This window comes from Arvicanthis niloticus, chromosome 7, assembly GCF_011762505.2.
Source record: "Arvicanthis niloticus isolate mArvNil1 chromosome 7, mArvNil1.pat.X, whole genome shotgun sequence".
NCBI classification, from domain to species: domain Eukaryota; kingdom Metazoa; phylum Chordata; class Mammalia; order Rodentia; family Muridae; genus Arvicanthis; species Arvicanthis niloticus.
Genome location: NC_047664.1, coordinates 16,056,013 through 16,075,574, shown reverse-complemented (window position 1 = coordinate 16,075,574; position 19,562 = coordinate 16,056,013). Strand labels below are relative to the sequence as shown.

The window sequence follows — 19,562 nt, the reverse complement described above, 5'->3', positions numbered from 1 at the left end:
AACATTTTTATTTAATAGAATTCAGACATGAGCATGCTTCTTGAATTTAATCAGTTACTTGATTTTAGCCTTTGCTATATAACATTTTTCCTTACTTAATATAGTTTCTATTTTCTAGAAAATCAGTGAACTACCTTGTCCACTGAAAACTCTCCTAAAATTGCCTTTATTGTTGTCATCATCGCGATTGGGTTTATTTTGTATTATTTATTAAATAAAAATTTAAAAAGTAAATAGATGTTAACATTGAGACAGAATTGACATTTCTAAGTACCTATTAGGAATGACTTTAAAAATTATCTGTTATCTTCTTAGCAATGAGTAAAGAGACACTATTTTGGTGGTGTTGTTCTTATATCAGTCATAGACAGAGCAGATGATATTCCTTTGTTCATTGTAGCTTGATGCCTGGCTAAGAACACAAAGCTGTCTTATGCCTAGGATTCATAAAATTCATGTCAAATCCAGATAGCATAGTATGGGAAGAGGAAGACAGAGATGTGCAGACCATCATGCTGCACACAGACCTGCCCTCTAGCACACAGACTCATGTACCATGGACACTTATTTACTGCCACATCAAGCAGCATAAGTGGAAGAAGTCACCCAGTGGTCTGCCAGCCACTTGGCCAGACTACAGAAGTAGCCACCACAATGTATGAATATGAAGTGGTCAAATGGGAGAGAGAGAAGTAGAACAACTTGAGCATTATGAAGATGGAACCAGAGACTCAAGAGTAAAGAAGAATATGTATTGCGAGCCAGCCCCAACATCTGGGACCATGATGAAGTCCCAGCCCAAGCTACCAATAAAGGCCATATCTGAATCCATGTCCTTGGTTCATATTACCACTAGAAAACAAAGGTATGTCATTTGTCCAGACAGCTGCTCAGGAACATGTGGATTTCCAGAAGCTGTGCATAACTGGCCCCACCTATAGGTCCTGCACCTCACCCAGGCAGCACAGTGGAGCTGGCTTTGGTGTGTGTGTGTGTGTGTGTGTGTGTGTGTGTGTGTGTGTGTGTGTGTTTGTGTGTGTGCTGTCCCTGAGAGTGTGAATGATGGAAAGCTGACTACACAGCATCTGCTGTGGGGTGACACAGGTGCAGAGATGAGTGTTGCACCTTCCTCCCCTCCACTGCCTCTCACCACCTCTGTCAGTTTGGAAAGCTCTCCACAGTGTCACAAGCTCAGGAGAGCTAACCTTGTTTCTCATCTGCAGCAGGAGGTATTAGAAAGGCATCTGCTGCAGATAATGCCAATAAAGTTATCCATGGCCTGAGATCAGTATTTCCTTTTAGGTCACACCTCAGGAATGGCATATATAACTTGATCATGCTAGCCATTCTTGCCCTGGGAAGCTTTTATTCCTGCCCATCATGTTAAAGCTTGTCTTTAACTACATCAACAGGTTGGCAGCCAAAGGCCTATAACAAAGGCCAGGTACACGACTTGAAACTAAAAATGGACCCCAAGACAGAGTTATTAATTTAACAGGCTGGCAAGCCAAGGATGGGTAAGATTCTGCACAGAGACTTACCAACCTAAGACAGAAGTGCATTACTTATGATAATGTATATTCCATGACAGATAAGGAAGGCTTTCTTGTCAGAACGACCTAAGACAGGCTCAGTCCGATTTAAGCAATAAATAGGGGAAGATGTGGAGAGCTTTCAGGGCTGCCTGGCAGGAATCTGACATTGGCCAAGGACAAGGCAATGGGCTGCTTGGAAGCAATCTGACATAGGCCAAGGACAAGGAACTGGACTGAAGGTAGGAATCTGACATTAGACTGGAACAAAAAAGTAATTTCAGGCAGAAATCTAAATCTTAGGCTAGAACAAAAAAGAAATTTCAGGCAAGGACCTAAGTCTTAGGCTAGACTGAAGAAGTAGGTTTCAGGCATGAAAATGACTTTGGGCTAGGTCGGGGAAGTAGGCTCAGATATTTTGATCATCCTGATAAGCCCTTAGAAACAGTGATCACAGGAGTCTGTTTATTGTCATGTGTGTTCTTTAACTATCTGGGTTTATTGTATTGCTTGTTTCTTGACTATTTGCATTTATTGTATTGCTAGTTCCTCAACCTAGAACTGACCTTAATACTTGCAGAGCGGGCCCTAAAACTTGCCTAGACAGCACAGCAAAGCTGACCCTGATGGCCAACCCTGGGGATAAGAGCATGGAAGAACTAGATTCACCACCCCTTTTCCATTAGCTGACATGGGGGAAAGATGCCTTCTGCCACTTGGCCCTCACCACCTGAGATAGTAAAGAGATCTGACCCCATGAGGGCCCCATGAGCTGGCCCTGCCTTTCACCATCTGCAGCACTTGGAAGAGTGGGCCCTGCCCTTCACCTGGGCAACACAATGGAGCTTGCCCTGATGGCAAATGCATAGGTGATCCAGCCCTAAGTCTGTGAGAGCAGAAGAGCTGTCCCAGTTCCAAAGGCTACAGTATTTGGGAGAGTGGGGGACACACCTTGACTTGGCAGAAGAGTGGAATTTTTCTCTGGAGGCATGGGTGTAGATGAGCCAACCCCAAAGGCAGGAGAGCAGAATTTATCCTGCCTCCTGCCAATGGTGGCATTGGGTGGCCTAGCCAGAGCAATGCTGGAAAGCTCACCTGTATAGTGTGGATAAGGGAGAGTAGGAAGGGTGACTAGCTCAGCTACCACTCAGGGCCAGATCCAGAGCTCTGAAATGGCCAATACCAAAATCTGTATCAAGAACAACAGAGTAACCAGGAGTAGGGCAGATGAGCATCCAATACTGATAGCATTAGAGAAGCCAGATATATTGAACCAGACCAACAACTCAGTACAATGAACATTCAGAAGTGAAGATGTTTAGACAGAAGGATATACTGTGGGTCATTCTGTGACATACTACTGCTTCCAAGATGAGATGTTTTCTGTGCTTTGTGGTGGGTTTGTGTGTGTGTGTGTGTGTGTGTGTGTGTGTGTGTGTGTGTTATTTGGGAGGGAGGTTGCAGCAGTGAAGTGAAGAAGTGAAGGGATAGGGAAATGAGTGGGACTGGGGTACATAATGTGAAACTCACAAAGAATCAATAGAAAAGTTAAAAATTAAAAATAAAATAAATCTTTTTTAAATGAAAAAGAAATATGCCTTACCACACAATACTCAAATAAAGTGATAATGTTCATGGACCACATCTTATCCCTTTTTTATGCTAGTAAAGGCAGTAGAGTTAACCATAGGATTAAGCATAGGATTTCTAAAGTTAGTAATTGTATAGAATAGGGCCAGAATACCGTGTAATATGGAAGGACCCAAGAAAATAGAAACTCTCAGTTACTCAAAGTAGCAGTCTTTGTCCTTTGCTTCTTAAGAACATTATACTTTAAGTGAGAGTTGTATATTGTCATATATATATATATATATATATATATATATATATATATATATGCATATATAATATATATGTATACATATATAAAATTCTCTATTTTTACTTAAAATATTATGAGTCTAATTATGATTTAAAACTGAATGAGTTATATGGTAAACAAGTATAATATTAATGTGGTATATTCTGAAACAAATAATATTCAGAAAGCATATTTTGTGCATGCAATTTAAAAGAAAGACCATTTTGTAGATTTCTTAATGAATATATGAAAGTAATTTTATGCACACACACTCATTTTCCCCAGGAAATGATAGATTTCTAAGTGAAAAAGTAATTTCATTGCTGGCAGGGATTATTCTTCAGTGTGAAAAGCAATAAACAAAAGTATGTGTATTATGTTTGTATGGATGAGATATATGTAAAAAAAGAAAAGACTTCTTTCTGGTCTTTTAAAATGGATAACACGTCTATACAGCTATGGGAAAGGTGTGTGTGTGAATAATGCACTTCAGTATTTTAGAGGCTTAATTTATATGGGTGTATTATAAGAATCATTTGCTATGGCTGAATAAATTGAGCTGTGCGATATCCTTGTGATAAAGAATTTTAAAATAATTAGCCTTCTATTGTTTTATAGAGCCATATCTAATTACATAATACTTATCTATGATAGAACTTTGATTTGGGGATTGAATAAGTGATGAAGAGTGATAAGAAATGATTTCTGCTTTGATGATTTATTTGAGTCATTCATTCAAGATGAATAACAATATCAATCAGGTGATCTAACTTGGGAAAACCATGAGGTGAAACAAAAAAAAAATCATGAAATAAAGTGCTTCACAGTTGGTGTTTCCTAGTAAGGTGGAAGATATAGATTCTTATGATCAAGGAATTCTCACTATAACAAATTTTGTTCTGTGGGAGACAGAGAGATGGATATTTATAGCAATTTTGCTCATATTAATCAAAGACAAATAAGAAATGGCATATGGAGAAGCAATAATTAAATATCATTTTAAAAAACCTTATTTTAGTAAATACAAATGTGTGGAACTACCTTCATTAATGTAAATTAAAACAAAATTGTAATATTAGATACATAGATGAAATATGTCTTAAGAATACTTCAAATATGACTTAATTAACTCACATTTTAAAAAATTTTTTATTAGATATTTTATTTATACTTCAGATGCCATCCCCTTTCCCCATTCCCCCCCCCCTTAGAAAATCCCTATCCCCTGACCCCTCTTTCTTTTTGCACATATACATTTTTTAAAAAATGTTAATTATGGGCTTTATAAGTTTGGTATTGCTCAATCAGAGGTGTAACCCACTACCCAACCTAGATATACCAACTATCTTTGACTGTGGAGATACATGAACATCTGCCACCCTGTCTTCCCCCTCTTTCTCTCTTTCATCACCTAGCTCCTCCTCTCCTTCTTCTCCTCCTCTTCTTACTCCTCTTCCTCTCAGTACTCCTCCCACCTTAGCTCCTCCTACATATCACCCTTCCTGTTAAAATGAAACTTTTCTCTCAAAATACAATTAGAGCATAATTATGCCAATTTGTACCCATGAGGTACAAGATAGTCCTCATACCTAGTCCAACATTTTGTTGAGTAACCAGAACCTCTGTCATCTATCCTAACTAAAACATTTAGTTCTGAACCTGGCTTTAGGATGTATGTCAGCTGACGACTATCCACTCAAGTCTTTTCTCTCAAGGTAAATAGCTATAAGTTTTCAACCCCATCAGAAATCCAGAATGACTGAGTTAACTATAATTGTGGGAAGCACAAAGCATAGCTTCTAAAACTTAGCCAATTTATAGAGACCTCTGAACACCTGGACACTCGCTCTACTTCAAAACGTTGGAGCATCTGTTCTTCTGCCTTCTGGCCCAGGATCATCTGACAGACCTTATTTTTATGAATAGAAAAATTTAGCATCATTTAGGAGTGGATATATGCTTATACTGAAAATTGCAAATTACATCAAAGAGTTGACTGACATTGAACTTAGGAGACTGGTTAACACAGAATGTAGGAATGGTAAGGGGATGAATTTGGAAATAATAAGATAGAAAAAAATCTAAGGACTAAATTTTTGTCTTTTTTATCATAAAAAGTCATTGTATTATAATGATGGCTTATTTAAGATAATGTATTTAACTATAACATATACTGTGATCACAGCCTTCTTTTCTTCCCCTTTCCTAAAATTTTTATTTCACATTTTCTTTCTTATTTCATAAATACATATGTTTTTTCTGTATCTATGTATGACCTAGAAACCACAAGCAGAAAAAATGTTTATTTTTATGAGTTGAACTTCTGTTGTTGAATATATTATACATCTATCATTATATCCAGGAGTTATGGGCAAATAAAATCCCATTGTTCCACATTTTTATGCATTTATCTATTGATATACAGTACAGATAAACCCATAATTTGGCTTGTGAAGATCATACTGCAATAAAAGTATACATGAAAATGTGCTGACTAGTTTTATGTCAAATTGAACACAAGCTAGATTACATGGGACAGAAAGAATCTTAACTGGAAAAAAGTCTCCTATGATTGGGCTGTTAGCAATCCTATGTGTGATTTTCTTGGTGAGGATGCTGAGCTGGGAGGGCCCAGCTCATTGTGGGAAGTACTACCCCTGGGCTTGTGGTCCTTGGTGCACTACTATAGTAGGCTGAGAAACCCATAAGTGATCAATCCAGTAAATAACATCTTTTCATAGCTTCTACTTCAGTTCTTGTTTCCAGGGTAAGGAATATCATATGCATGAGATTAATTTTTTTGGAAGAATTTTTTTATTGGATATTTTATTTACATTTCAGATGCCATCCCCTTTCCCCATTTCCCCTCTCTAGAAAATCCCTATCCCATACTCCCTTCTCCTTTTTGCTTTTATACAATTATTTTTCTGTCTTTTGTTTCTTCCCTGGTTTCTCTCAGCAATGAAGTTTTACATGTGAGTTGTGTGCTCCCTCCCTAAGGTGACTTGATCATGGTGTTTTATCACAGCAATGGATAGTCTAAATCAGAAAGTACTCCAGCAAATGGTCTACTTAAATATCTTTTGGGCTTATACCTAGGGTAGCCTTACTCGGAATTTATTTAGCTTTCTTCACACTGTATTCCATAGAGCCTTGTACAGTTTAAATTTTTACGAGCAGTATGTGGCAGTCTCCTGTACAGGATCTTCACCAGATATTTCTGTTGTGGTTTGCTTTCTGAAGATCACATCACTGCCTGAGAAGAGATGGAATTTGAGTGTAATTTTAATGTTATTTTCACAGATGACTAAGTTTTTAAATAATCTACAAAATATGTTTACTGTCTGTGGTAGTTTGAATATGCTTGGCCCAAGGAGTGGTACTATTAGGTGGTATAGCCTTGTTGGAGTAGGTCTGGCTTTGTGGAAAGAAGGGTGTAACTGTGGGGGGAAAGCTTTGAGACCCTCAGCCTAGCCTAGTGGCAGCAAATCTCCCTGTTTGCCTTTAGAACAAGATGCTGAATTCTCAGCTCCTCATGCACCATGTCTGCTTGGCTCTGCCATGTTTCTGCCTTGATGATAATGGACTGAACCTCTGAATCTGTGAGCCAGTCCCAATTAAATATTGTCTTTGTAGGAATTGCTTTCATCATTGTATTTGTTCACAGCAGTAAAAGTCTAAGACACTGGCCTCTTGTGATTCATGATTTTGGACATGCCTTGTCATCAGTTAGTTTAATGAAGGTTATTTAGATTTTGGTTTTTAGTGTTTTTATGTTCAGATTTTGAGGAATTAATTTATTCTGAAAAAATTAGTTGTTTGAATATGAAGAATTTTCTTCTGTATTGAAGGCTATATCTTCAGTTCCTAGCTATGATATGGATATATTTATGTATTATTTTTAGTAATCAATCACTCATTAAATATTAATTAACAAATTAATTAACTTTAAGTATATTGTGATGAAATTATTTTTCTTATTTTTTTCTACTCTATTGTTAGAATATATCAGGCACATATCGGATTTCCCATTTGATTATTATATCACATAGCTATGCTAAGATTTCTAAGACATTTAGAGGGTAAGGAATATCATATGCATGAGATTAATTTTTTTGGAAAAATTTTTTATTGGATATTTTATTTACATTTAGATGCCACCCCCTTTCCCCATTTCCCCTCCCTAGAAAACTCCTATCCCATACCCCCTTCTCCTTTTTGCTTTTATACATTTTTTTAATATTAACCAATAGCTTTATAAATTTGGTAATGCTCAATATCAATTAGAAGTGTAACCTAATACCCAACCTAGATATATCAACAATCCTTGACTGGTGGAGACATGTGAACATCTGCCTCAATGTCTGGCCCCTTTCTCTTTCTCTCTCATCATCTAGCTCCTCCTCCTCTCCTCCTCCTCCTCCTCCTCCTCCTCCTCCTCCTCCTCCTCCTCATCTTCCTCCTCCTTCTCTTCCTCCTCCTCCTCTCCTTACTCATCTTCTCCTTACTCCTCCCACCTTAGCTCCTCCTACATATCACCCTTCCTGTTAAAATAAAACTTTTCTCTCAAAATACAGTTAGAGCATAACTATACCAATTTATGTCAGTAAGGTGCAAGATAGACCTAATACTCAGTCCATCATTTTGTTGACTAAGCAGAACCTCTGTCATCTCTCCTAAATAAAAGACTTAGTTCTTAACCTGGCTTTTTTTTCTTGGCTTTAGAATGAATGTCAGCTGAAAACCATCCTCTCAAATCTTTTCTCTCAAAGTAAATAGCAAGGATTGGCTATGAGACTAAAAGTTTTCAACCCCATCAGAAATCCAGAATGACTGAGTTAACTGAAATTATGGGAAGCACAAAGCATAGCTTCTAAAACATAGCCAATTTATAGAGACCACTGAACACCTGGACAGTCCCTATACTACAGAACTTTGGAGCACCTGATCTTCAGCCTTCTGGCCAGAATCATCTGACAGACCTAGTGATGCAGAATTATTAAGGGCTGATTACTCTGTCTTGGCAGATATAATCAGTCGACTATTCTGCAAGTGTGTCCTTTTCTGGACAGTGATTTGTCTGTAGAAGGAAAGAGGCAATTCTTGCCTAGTGGCTGACTCACCACAATTGGAATAACTCCAAAGATGCATGTATGATCCTGTATGCAGCAAAATGCTGGGTCTCGTTTATGTATCCAGTCCATTAGCCTATGTATCCAGTCCTTTCTTTTAATTGGGGAACTGAGTTCATTGATGTTAAGAGATATTAAAAAAACAGTGATTGTTATCTCCTGTTATTTTTGCTATTAGAGGTGAAGTTATCTTTGTGTGGCTATCTTCTTTTGGATTTGTTGGAAGATGGTTACTTTCTTGCTGTTTCTAGGGTATAATTTCCCTCCTTGTATTGGAGCTTTCCTGCTATTATCCTTTGTAATGCTGGGTTTGTAGAAAGATATTGTGTAAATTTGGTTTTGTCATGGAGTAGCTTGATTTCTCCATCTATGGTAATTGAGAGTTTTGCTGGGTATAGTAGCCTGGGCTGGCATTTATGTTCTCTTAGGGTCTGTATGACATCTGTCCAGCATCTTCTAGCTTTTAGAGTATCTGGTGAGAAGTCTGGTGTAATTCTGATAGGTCTGCCTTTATATGTTATTTGGCCTTTCTCCCTTACTGCATTCAATATTCTTTCTTTGTTTTGTGCACTTGGTGTTTTGATTATTATGTTACAGTAGGTATTTCTTTTCTGGTCTAGTCTATTTGGTGTCTATAGGCTTCTTGTATGTTTATGGGCATCTCTTTCTTTAGATTAGGGAAGTTTTCTTCTATAATTTTGTTGAAGATATTTATTGGCCCTTTAAATTGGGAATCTTCACTCTCATCTATACCTATTATCCTTAGATTTGGTCTCCTCATTGTGTCCTGGATTTCCTGGATATTTTGTGTGAAGAACTTTTTGCATTTTCTTTGACAGTTGTGTTGATATTTTCTATGGTATTTTCTGCACCTGAGATTTTCTCTTCTATCTCTTGTATTCTGTTGGTGATGCTTGTGTCTATGACTCCTGATTTCTTTCCTAGGTTTTCTATTTCCAGGGTAGTCTTCCTTTGAGATTTCTTGATTATTTCTACTTCCATTTTTATGTCCTGGATGGTTTTGTTCAATAAGTTCACCTGTTTGATTGTGTTCTCTTATAATTCTTTAAGGGATTTTTGTGTTTCCTCTTTAAGGGCTTCTACCTGTTTACCTGTGTTCTTCTCAAATTATTTGAGAGTGTTATTTATGTCCTTCTTAAATTCCTCTGTCATCATCATTAGAAGTGATTTTAAATCTGAATCTTGCTTTCCTAGTGATATGGGGAATTCAGGACTTTCTAGTGTGGGAGAACTGGGTTCTAATGATGCCAAGTACCCTGGGTTACTGATGCTTATGTTCTTGCACTTGCCTTTTGCCATCTGTATCTCCTTAGTGCTACCTGCCCTGTCCCTGACTGGAGCCTGTCTTTCCTATTATTTTGGTTGTATCAGAACTTTGTGGGGTGGGTGTAACTACTGAGGTAAGCACTCGGGCTCATAATCTGCTCAGTGCTCAAGCACAGACAGGATGCTGCCCAGGTTAGAGCTCTGGGAGCCCCTTTTCCTCTGGGTTCTTAGAGATTGGGGGCAGAGCTGCTGCCCAAGCTCAGTGCTCTGGCCAAGACCAAAGGGAACCAGTGCTCCGGGCCAGGATTGACTTTCTGGGTCCTTGTGGGTCCCAGTTACTCCCTGTTTGGGATGGGTCTTGCAGTCTGCTTACCTAAGATACTGCCTGGTTAGAGTTCCTGGGAGCCCCACTTCTTCTGGGTTCTGTGTGATTGGGGGCAGAACTGCCGCCCAAGATCTGCTCAGTGCTCTGGCCTAGACCGGAAGGAACCGAGATTAATTTTTTTCAAATGGAGATAATTATGCTTCTTTATGTTTTTACTTATAGACCTTTAATTTGGGCACACAGGTGTTTACAAATATTATTCAATAATATCACATATTTTAACATTTGCATTCTCAGCAATATTTTGCATTAGGAGCTGAAGATAAGGTACTCATAATATTAACTATATTTTTTTTTCTGGTAAAACTGAGTTACAAGGAAAAAAGATGTGTTTTTTCATCATTTGTGTCCCTCACATGTACAAACATCTATCTATCTATCTATCTATCTATCTATCTATCTATCTATCTATCTATCTGGAAATATGCTTTGTCCTCTTGTCCTAAATGGAAATTACAGCAGTTTAATGATAAATATACTAACGTGAGCAATCAATTGACCTAATTGATCAAAATCCCATCCTCCCCTGTTAAAGCCATTCATTTCCTCTTATGAGCACAGTAAATTTTGTGCTATAAAAGCAGCAAAGCAGGCATAATATGAACAAAAATGGTGAGATCTACCTTATGAAATTAGAAATTATGTGGTAGGCTTGAATGAAGCTTGGGCTGACTTGGGAAAAATAGAAAAGTCAGATAAAGAGAACCTCAGAAATCTCAAGATGCAAAATGAACAGAGAAACAAAATTTTAAAAAGGTATATTACTGAATTTACTGATTGACAAGCCCTAGTTATGTGTTTTTTATTATAGGAAATATGTTAGTTTTAGTGCAAATATATGCAAAGAAAGGTTTATGGTAAGTGCCAGAAAAAATAATTGAAACAGGTGGTTATTTTTTACCCCTTAACTCCATCCTAAACAAATTACAGATGGAAATAAGTCAACTGAAAAAAATATTACCACTATGAGAAATTTTGTTAGGGGAAGAAAATTCTTAATAAGGGTGAAAGCATTGAGTGTTTTAGGGTTTTTCATAGAAGGTTATTGGGAAGTCAATAACAGTATAAACTGTAGAAATACATTTTAAATAATTATTCTCCTTTGTACGTTGGAGGAGGGTCAGTTTTTCATTTGTTTTACAGCACAATTCTTTTACACCTTGTCATTTTCTCATTTAATGTGCTATAGTATAAAGTTAAGGTAAACAATTAGAAATGGATGCCTCCATCCTGTGACAAACCTCTTCAAGTGATATAGTTGAGGTAAAATGTCCCTCTTTATAGATATTGATGACTTAAATTTGCAGTGTCAGAAAAAATGCTTTAAAATAGATACATACTGGAGCCTATAGAAAAAGTACTAAAAACAACCATAATATTTAAAATTGAGAAACATTAACCAGAAGGGTAGAGAAAAATAGAAGCATCAGAGTGCAGAATTTGACAGTAGAAATGCTAAACAGATTGGATATGAATGGACAGACATATTCCCTGAGTCTGTATGGATAAGAACAAAGATTATTCCAGAAAGAATGTATGAATAAAAATATAAAAGTTTAAAAATATGAACATATTTGTGAGAGTACATGCTTAAGAAATAAAAAGAAGACATTTTGAAAGAAAATATAAGAATATAAGAAAATATAAGCCGGGCAGTGGTAGCACACGCCTGTAATCCCAGCACTTGGGAGGCAGAGGCAGGCAGATTTCTGAGTTCGAGGCCAGCCTGGTCTACAGAGTGAGTTTCAGGACAGCCAGGGCTATACAGAGAAACCCTGTCTCGAAATAAAAAAAAAAAGAAAAAAAGAAAAGAAAATATAAATCCTTATCTTTAAATTAAAATAAAAGACTTCACCCATCTCCACCCAACCTAAAAGAGGGGACTTCTGCCCCTAGACCAAGCAGAGAGGGGCCACCCAGAACCCCCTCTGTCTGGCGATCTGAATTCTTGCTTAGGCTGCAAGGCTAAGCACTGCAAGGGAATATAATAAAAGTTAAAAATATGTTTCTGGGTTCCCTGAGGGACAAGCTTGACTGCATAGGGGTTGATGTCAAAAGTATTCCCTCTCCAGGAAAGAGACATCAGGATGGGTATGGCCCTCATGCCTCACTGGACAACGACAGGAGGACTGGAGCCATTACAAGGTCCCCTTTAATTACTGGAGGTCAAGCCTCTATCCTCGCCTTGGCAAGATTAGAAACGCCACAGCCCTTCTATAATTAGAGAAGGGAAGAGATGTCAGGAGCATCCCCGCTTATACACTGAAGGCCTAAAATCAGCCATAAGCCTAAAATCAGCAATAGGCCTGACATACATGCCTGCTAACAAAAAGTCTTGGGTCTCTATGGAAAAACACTGAAACAGATGTCTATAAACTATTGTAAACAGACAGCTTTTGTGGAAATCTACCAGCTTGAGTAGTTATAGACCTTGTAAATAGGCAGCCTTGGCGGATAGTACCAACTTAGATAAGGACAAGTGAAGCATAGGCAGTCATAGTGACCTGACCCCTGAACCTTCACCCAACTGATACCCTGTTTTGAAAGATATCTATACTCCCACTGAACATCTATGCTCCTGTGTCATCCCCTTCCCCACATCCTGTATTTTCATGTTTATAACCCCTGTGTTAAAAAGTAAAAATTATGATTTGATAATAATAAAAAAAGACAAAGAAAAAGAAAAAAAAAGAAAAGAAATAACACACAGTGTCCCCCTGGCTCTGCTGACTTAGCTTCTGACAATCCATTTTCTTGTTCTCAGAAATACTTTGAATTATAAAATGTTATTGTGGTTTTTGTTAGTATGCTGGGTAAAATAATTTTTTATTGATTTCATTTTAAATTTCAAAGTTTGTAGTGAGTTAAAATGTCCTTCAACATAATTATAGATCATATTTATTTTCATATTGTAAAATGCAAGTTAATCTGTTGAACATTTTTTAAAAAATGGATTCCTTTTTGAGAATTTCATATATGAGCACTGTATTTACATAATTTTTTCTTTCTCTCCTTCCTCCCACTCTTCCCAATCCCCAATACTATTCAAATATATCTTATTTAATTATTGTTCATATATGTATATATATACGTATACATGTATAAGTATGTATGTATATACAAATACTGATAAATAAAGTGTTTTGGGAAAAAAGAAATGAAAAAAGCTATAAAAAAATAAAATAATAAAAGACTTCAACTTTAAAGAGGCCAAAAAATGAGATAAAGACAAGAAAATTGTGAAAGACAGCCAGTTGTAAATTGCCAAAATAAAAAATATAGCATCTAAAATTAAATGACTAAGACGGAGGTATGAAACCTCAATAAATTTAAGGCAAATGAAAATTAAATCAATTTTCTTATAAAGAGTAAGTATTAAGCTGGGCTGTGGTGGCGCACACCTTTAATCTCAGCACTTGGAAGGGAGAGACAGGTGGTGGATTTCTGAGTTCGAGGCCAGCCTGCTCTACAGGGTGAGTTCCAGGACAACCAGGATTACACAGAGAAACCCTGTCTCAAAAAAAAAAAAAAAAAAAAAAAAAAGAATAAGTATTAAACATGAACTGATAGTCTCAGAAAAAAACTCCTTTTTTCTTAAGGATTGTACAAGAATGACTGGCTGATTAGAACTCATGATTGTAGCTGTTGGACAGTTGCAGAGCTTTTGTGTACAAGCACACAGTTCAATTTAAATTTAAATATAAAAATAAATATAAAAATATAAAAAAATAAAAAATTTTTAAAAGTTCAAATGTATAATTTGCATATGAGAGAGAATTATATGGTATTTACCTTTTAAGGCCTGGGCTTTCTCACTCTAGAACATTTTTTCCAGTTCCATCTATTCTTTTCCCTATTTCTTATCTTTACAGCTGAACAAAAGCCCATTGTATATATGCATTGCATTTTCATTGTTTGTTTTTTAGCTGATGAACATTTAGGTGGATTCAATTTTCTAGTTTCAAGAAAAGAGCCACAGTGAACATGATGTCCTCTTGTCTCTCTTCTCAGGAACACAGTCTTTTGATATTATGTCCAGGTGTGGAATAGCTGCATCATATGGAGTTATTTTATTTTTTTTTTAAGAAAGGTTCTATACTGATTTTCACGGCATTTGTACCAGTTTGTATTTCCACCAAAACCCAGTAAGGGTTCTTCTATCCCCACATTCTTGCTGGCACTTGTTTTCTTGATGATATCTATTCTGACTGCAATGAGATTGAACCTCAAAGTAGTTTTGACTTTCTTTTTCTTTTCCTTTTTTTCCTTTCTTTTTTCCTTTCTTTCTTTATTTCTTTCTTTCTTTCTTTCTTTCTTTCTTTTTTGTTTCTTTCTTTCTACCTTTCTTTTTGTATACAGGGTTACCAAGGTTCAGCCTCAGCTTGAGTAGGGTCCTGAGAATGGTGGATATGAAAACAGTGTTGATTTAATAACGACTTGGAGTCAGAAGTGGATGCAAGCTGCCAGTTCATGTGCTCTCTCTTTCCCCAAGGATTCTCATCACTCTTTCTTCTTCTTCTTTTTAATTTTTTTCTTTTTTCATCATTCATTTACCTTCTCCCTTCTTATTTCTTGCAACCTCTCCTTCCTTAAAACAGAAAGTAAACACAAAGCAAAAGTATGTTTCCTTCCTTATAATTTTTATACAGCTTATTCTCCATGAGTAGCTGGGCACAGCTGTTGTGGTCTCCTGGTACAGCAAACAGCAGTCTTCAGTAACTACTTTCATGTAAGAAGAGAAAGATGACAGATTACTAAGGTTAAAGTAATTTCTTACAAATTTTCAAAATGTATGTAAGTAAAGCAGCTAGCTTTCTCTAATATCTCTCTAGGCATTGTCATTGCCAATCCTTCAAGTATAGGAGAACAAAGTAGTAACTTTTATATGCTTATACATCATCTTTTAATTCTCTAATCCTAGCAATTCCATAGCCTCATATACTCTCCTTCTAATATTATTTGTTTCCAGATAATAAATAAACCTTTCTTCTATAAGATAAACCCATCTAGATTTATTTTTCTATTCATGCCTTTTCTTCTCATGACTACTTTAATTCTCTATCTTTGATGGCCTAAAATTCACCATGACTATTTATTGTATCAGTCATTGGATTAGAGAATACATGTATCACCTCATATTTCCAAATTAAAGGCCTACTATGGCAATGAACTATTTCTACAAAGGACCATTTATTGCCTATGTAGTTATGTTGTCTAAATCATTTCCTATTGCTCTAAAGGCCAAGAGGAAGGTCTGTTCCTTGTCCTTCACAGCCTCATAACCACCTTCATTCCTCATTCTTGAGAACTGCATCTGTTTCATTCTTTATGGAAGTGGTTAGCTCTGAATAATAGAGTAGGTATATTCCCCAGAAAGAGAGATTGCAAGTAAAATAGAAGAGACAATAGATCAGTTTCAGGGCAACAACAGTCAGCCTTATACATGGGGATCAATGGCTTGGTCATGCTCCAGAGGGAGGAACTGTGTCACACTTTCCCTTATGCAGCCATGCTGGACCTGGCACAGGGTCTTACTATGTTACTCTGGCTGTTCTGTAACTTGCTATATAGACCAAATAGTCTCAAACTCATATAAGTCTGCCTGCCCTTGTCTTTCAGGTGCTGGCATTAAGGGCCTGCATCACTGTGTCCAGCCTGTTTTTCATCGTTCTGATATCTAAAACAGTTTCACGTTTTCTGAAATATTTATTATTTGTTTGTTTATTTAGAGACTGGCTTTCTCCATAACCAAAAGTAACTTGAATTACTATTGAATATGCTGAAGAAGAATGATGAGAGTGAACACTCTGGTCTTGTTCCTAATTTTAGTAAAAATATGTCCAGTTTTTCTCCATTTAACATAATAATAAGAGCTTTATATGTTGAGATATATTCCATTTATCCTTAGTCTTTTTTGGGTCTTATCACAAAGAGATTTCACAGGCTTTTAATCAATCTATTAAAATGTTCATGTGACTTCTGATCTTGAATCCCTTTATTTGGTGAATTACATTGATTTACATATGACAAACTGCATTTATGGGCTGCAGCCAACTTGACCTTAGTGAATGGTCTTTTGTTACATTCTAAATTTGGATTTCAACGTATTTCTTTTTTTGTATTTATGTTCATCAAGTAAAATCATCTATAATTTTTTGATGTTGTTTGTCACACATCTTACTTTTCAATAACCAATTTATCAAAGAAAAACTTTATAAGAAAAGAATTAAAATATTCTTGAGTATAAAATATGTGGAAATAAAATGCTTAGGTAAAATATTATAGCCATCAATGCTTACATCAAAAAATATACCACTGTATCTCAAAGAACTAGAAAACTATGAATAAACCATTCCCATTTAATAAAGAGAAAAAAGTAGTAAGTGTCAATGCTGAAATAAATGTAGTGGATAGTTAAAATACACAAAAGATTAGAAACAGTACACACTGTTTAATCAAAACATGAAACCAGTAGGAAAAATAAGTTATCATAGTCAATGAGTTAATTGAAAGTAGTTTGTAGAACACATTCATTGTAAGAAGCTTAAGAGAAACCATTGGAACCTATTTTCATATGAAATAAGGCCTTTGGTAAGACTACCATGGACAATGTGTTTCTACTTGCAAACTGAATAAAGCAGTTGGTGTCATCATCACTACTGAGCATTGACTTGATGGTGCCTGAAGAATGAAAGCAAAGGGCAGCAAATGATGCAGATAGCAATGTAAGGTTTAGTAATGAATTTGTGCAGCGACATGCTTGTGTAAAAATGTATTACACATGACAATGCTGTTATGTAGTACATGAACATAGATCTTCAGACTTCAGATAATTAAATGAAATAAATTGTTTCTGTGTGCTTGATATAATATGTAAACAGTGTCTCCCTCCTTAAATTCATGCCACCCAGGAACCCAAGATAATCTTACTTTTAACCAAACCAAACCAAACCAAACCAAACCAAACCAAATCAAACCAAACCAGACCAAACCAAACAAAAAAAGCACAGGTCTTTAATTAACAGGAAGAGCAACCCTTAGTCTGTAAGCAAGTGTCCTTAAAGGCTAAAGGTAAGACACATGCAGAAAGGACAAGCAATGAAGATGAAAGTGTGGATTGGCGTGATTTATTTACACATGAAGACACATCAAGAATTCCAGAGGCTTTGAAAAAACCATACTTCAAGGGAGGACTTTTACTTAGTGCTATCTGGAATATCATGACATTGTGACACCTTAATTTCTACTTCTAAATTTTGAAACTCTGAGAGAATAACATTTCATTGTTTAATTCAATATATATATTTCCATTTTGAAGCATCAGATTAACACCCCAAGAATATAATTCAGCAAAGAATTTATAGCATTCTTTTCATAAAGTGTGTTTTTTTTTAAAAAAATATGTGTGACTTCTAAATGAAAATCTTCTGAAATTATTGCTAGAAAAAAATAAAGCTAAAATAAGTACACCCATGTTTGTGGATTAGAGCCTAAACATTTATTTGTAAATCTATTTTTGTAAATTGGTCTATACATTCACAATAGAACCCCAATATAAATTCTGGTGTTTTGAGATTTGTTTATTCTATTACATTTTATGTACGTTTGTTCTGTCTGTATACATGTTTGTGTACCACATAAATGCAGTGCCCACAGAGGTCAAAAGAGAGCAACTGGTTCCATGGAACTGGAGTTATGGATGGTGGTTGCCACTATGTGGGTGCTGGGAATAAAGCCTGGAAGAGCAGCAAGTGTTTTTTTCCCATTGAGTCAACTCTCCCACAGAACTTGCCCAGACTAATGCCAAACTTTGTTGTAAAAGAGATTTTCACAAGCAATGGTAAGATTTGTTCAGATAAACAACCTACAAGCATGAGACTAATGTTGAAGTCGAAGGCTTATATCATAGAAACAAACACATTCAGAGAGATACCATTGATTTCAGTAAAACACCATGGAGAACCTGACACATTCAGAGACTTACCATTAGTGTTGGATGGAGTGGTCAGAGCAGCACTGCAGAGGACCTGGAAGTTGAGAATCATTTATGCAAACCATGAGAAAGAAAGTAATACTTATACAAATATATATAGATGAAATAATTGGTTAAACACAGGGAATAAAGCATAAAGGAGTGATTAAACTTCAATTCATAAAATAACTCAAATAGTATTTATTTTCAGTTATATAAAAGCAAAAATTAAACTTGACTATTGTAGAAGATAGCATAATATATACCTGTGTGCATCTCCATAAGGATGTGTATGCAGGTGCCGTGTCTGTGGTTCATGCACCTGAATGTATGTGCCTTGCTTGCAAATACAGAAACCTATTGCATGACAAGACTCTTACTGTGTAGGCACAATAAACATGTCTTTTCTTCTCAGATAGGAAGCCACAATAGGTCAGTATATGGATACCACCAAAGGCAAACTTGATGAACATTCAGTTTTATAGCAATTTCATATAAGAATATGGGTTGAAGCTTTATTTATAGAAGCATAAATGATTCAAAAACAAGTACATCACCAAAAGCCATCCTAGCATGGGTGACAATTTACAAAACCTGAGAAACTGGAGCACATTGCACACCCTTCAGGAAATTCAACAGGTTGGAGAGTGTCCTTTTCAAGTGACTCAGGTAATCAAAACCTCTCTCAGGTAGCTTGGTTGTTTTCTGCTTCTTCCAGGCATCTAGTTTTGTCTCAGAGACTTCTCTCCAATTCTGCTTGTCTAAGAGACACATTCAGAAGTCTTTGGGAGGTAGAGACCTAGGGAATCTGTTCAGTTGGGACCTCCTGAAGCTATTTTAAGTTGTTTACCTTTTGGCTTAAGAAGCTTCTCTGCAGGATGGACCGTTTCAATCTTCACAGAAACTATTACCCAACAAACCAGAGCTGGTTGTCAGTTGTCTTCCTCTAATGTTCCCTATTAGTATTTTGATAAAGGGTCTCTCACTGAAATAGAAAGATGTCATTTCTGTTTACTCTAGCCAGTGAGTTCTGAGGATCTACCTGTCTCTGCCTGCCAAGGCTGAAATTACAGGTAGGTTGTACTATGCCCAGCATTTTACATATGTCTCTGTGATTCAAATTCAGGTTCTTATATGCACTGAGCAATGCCCCATGCCCCTAATACATTAAATTTAGAAGAAATTAAAGCGTATTGTATGTAACACCCACTTATATTTATAGGTATTGTTCATAATATAAAAATATAAGGTATTGTGTGGAAGATATTTATTTGTGACAGATTTCTGCATATAAACACACACATTTATTGTATTTATGTATACATATAGTATTTATGATACAATTCAAAATTAGAGGAAGGACTGTGTAGTGAACTGTGTAGGTGCCAGGGGC

The 19,562-nt window shown here is 36.3% G+C and overlaps 1 non-coding gene across 1 annotated transcript; it reads left to right on the top strand.

The window, feature by feature from the left end:
• The first annotated feature begins 307 nt into the window (after positions 1 to 307).
• On the top strand, positions 308 to 450 carry LOC117713202 (small nucleolar RNA SNORA48). The gene has a single exon (XR_004607381.1). It is a non-coding gene; the product is annotated as a small nucleolar RNA SNORA48 (small nucleolar RNA).
• Positions 451 to 19,562: the final 19,112 nt, after the last annotated feature.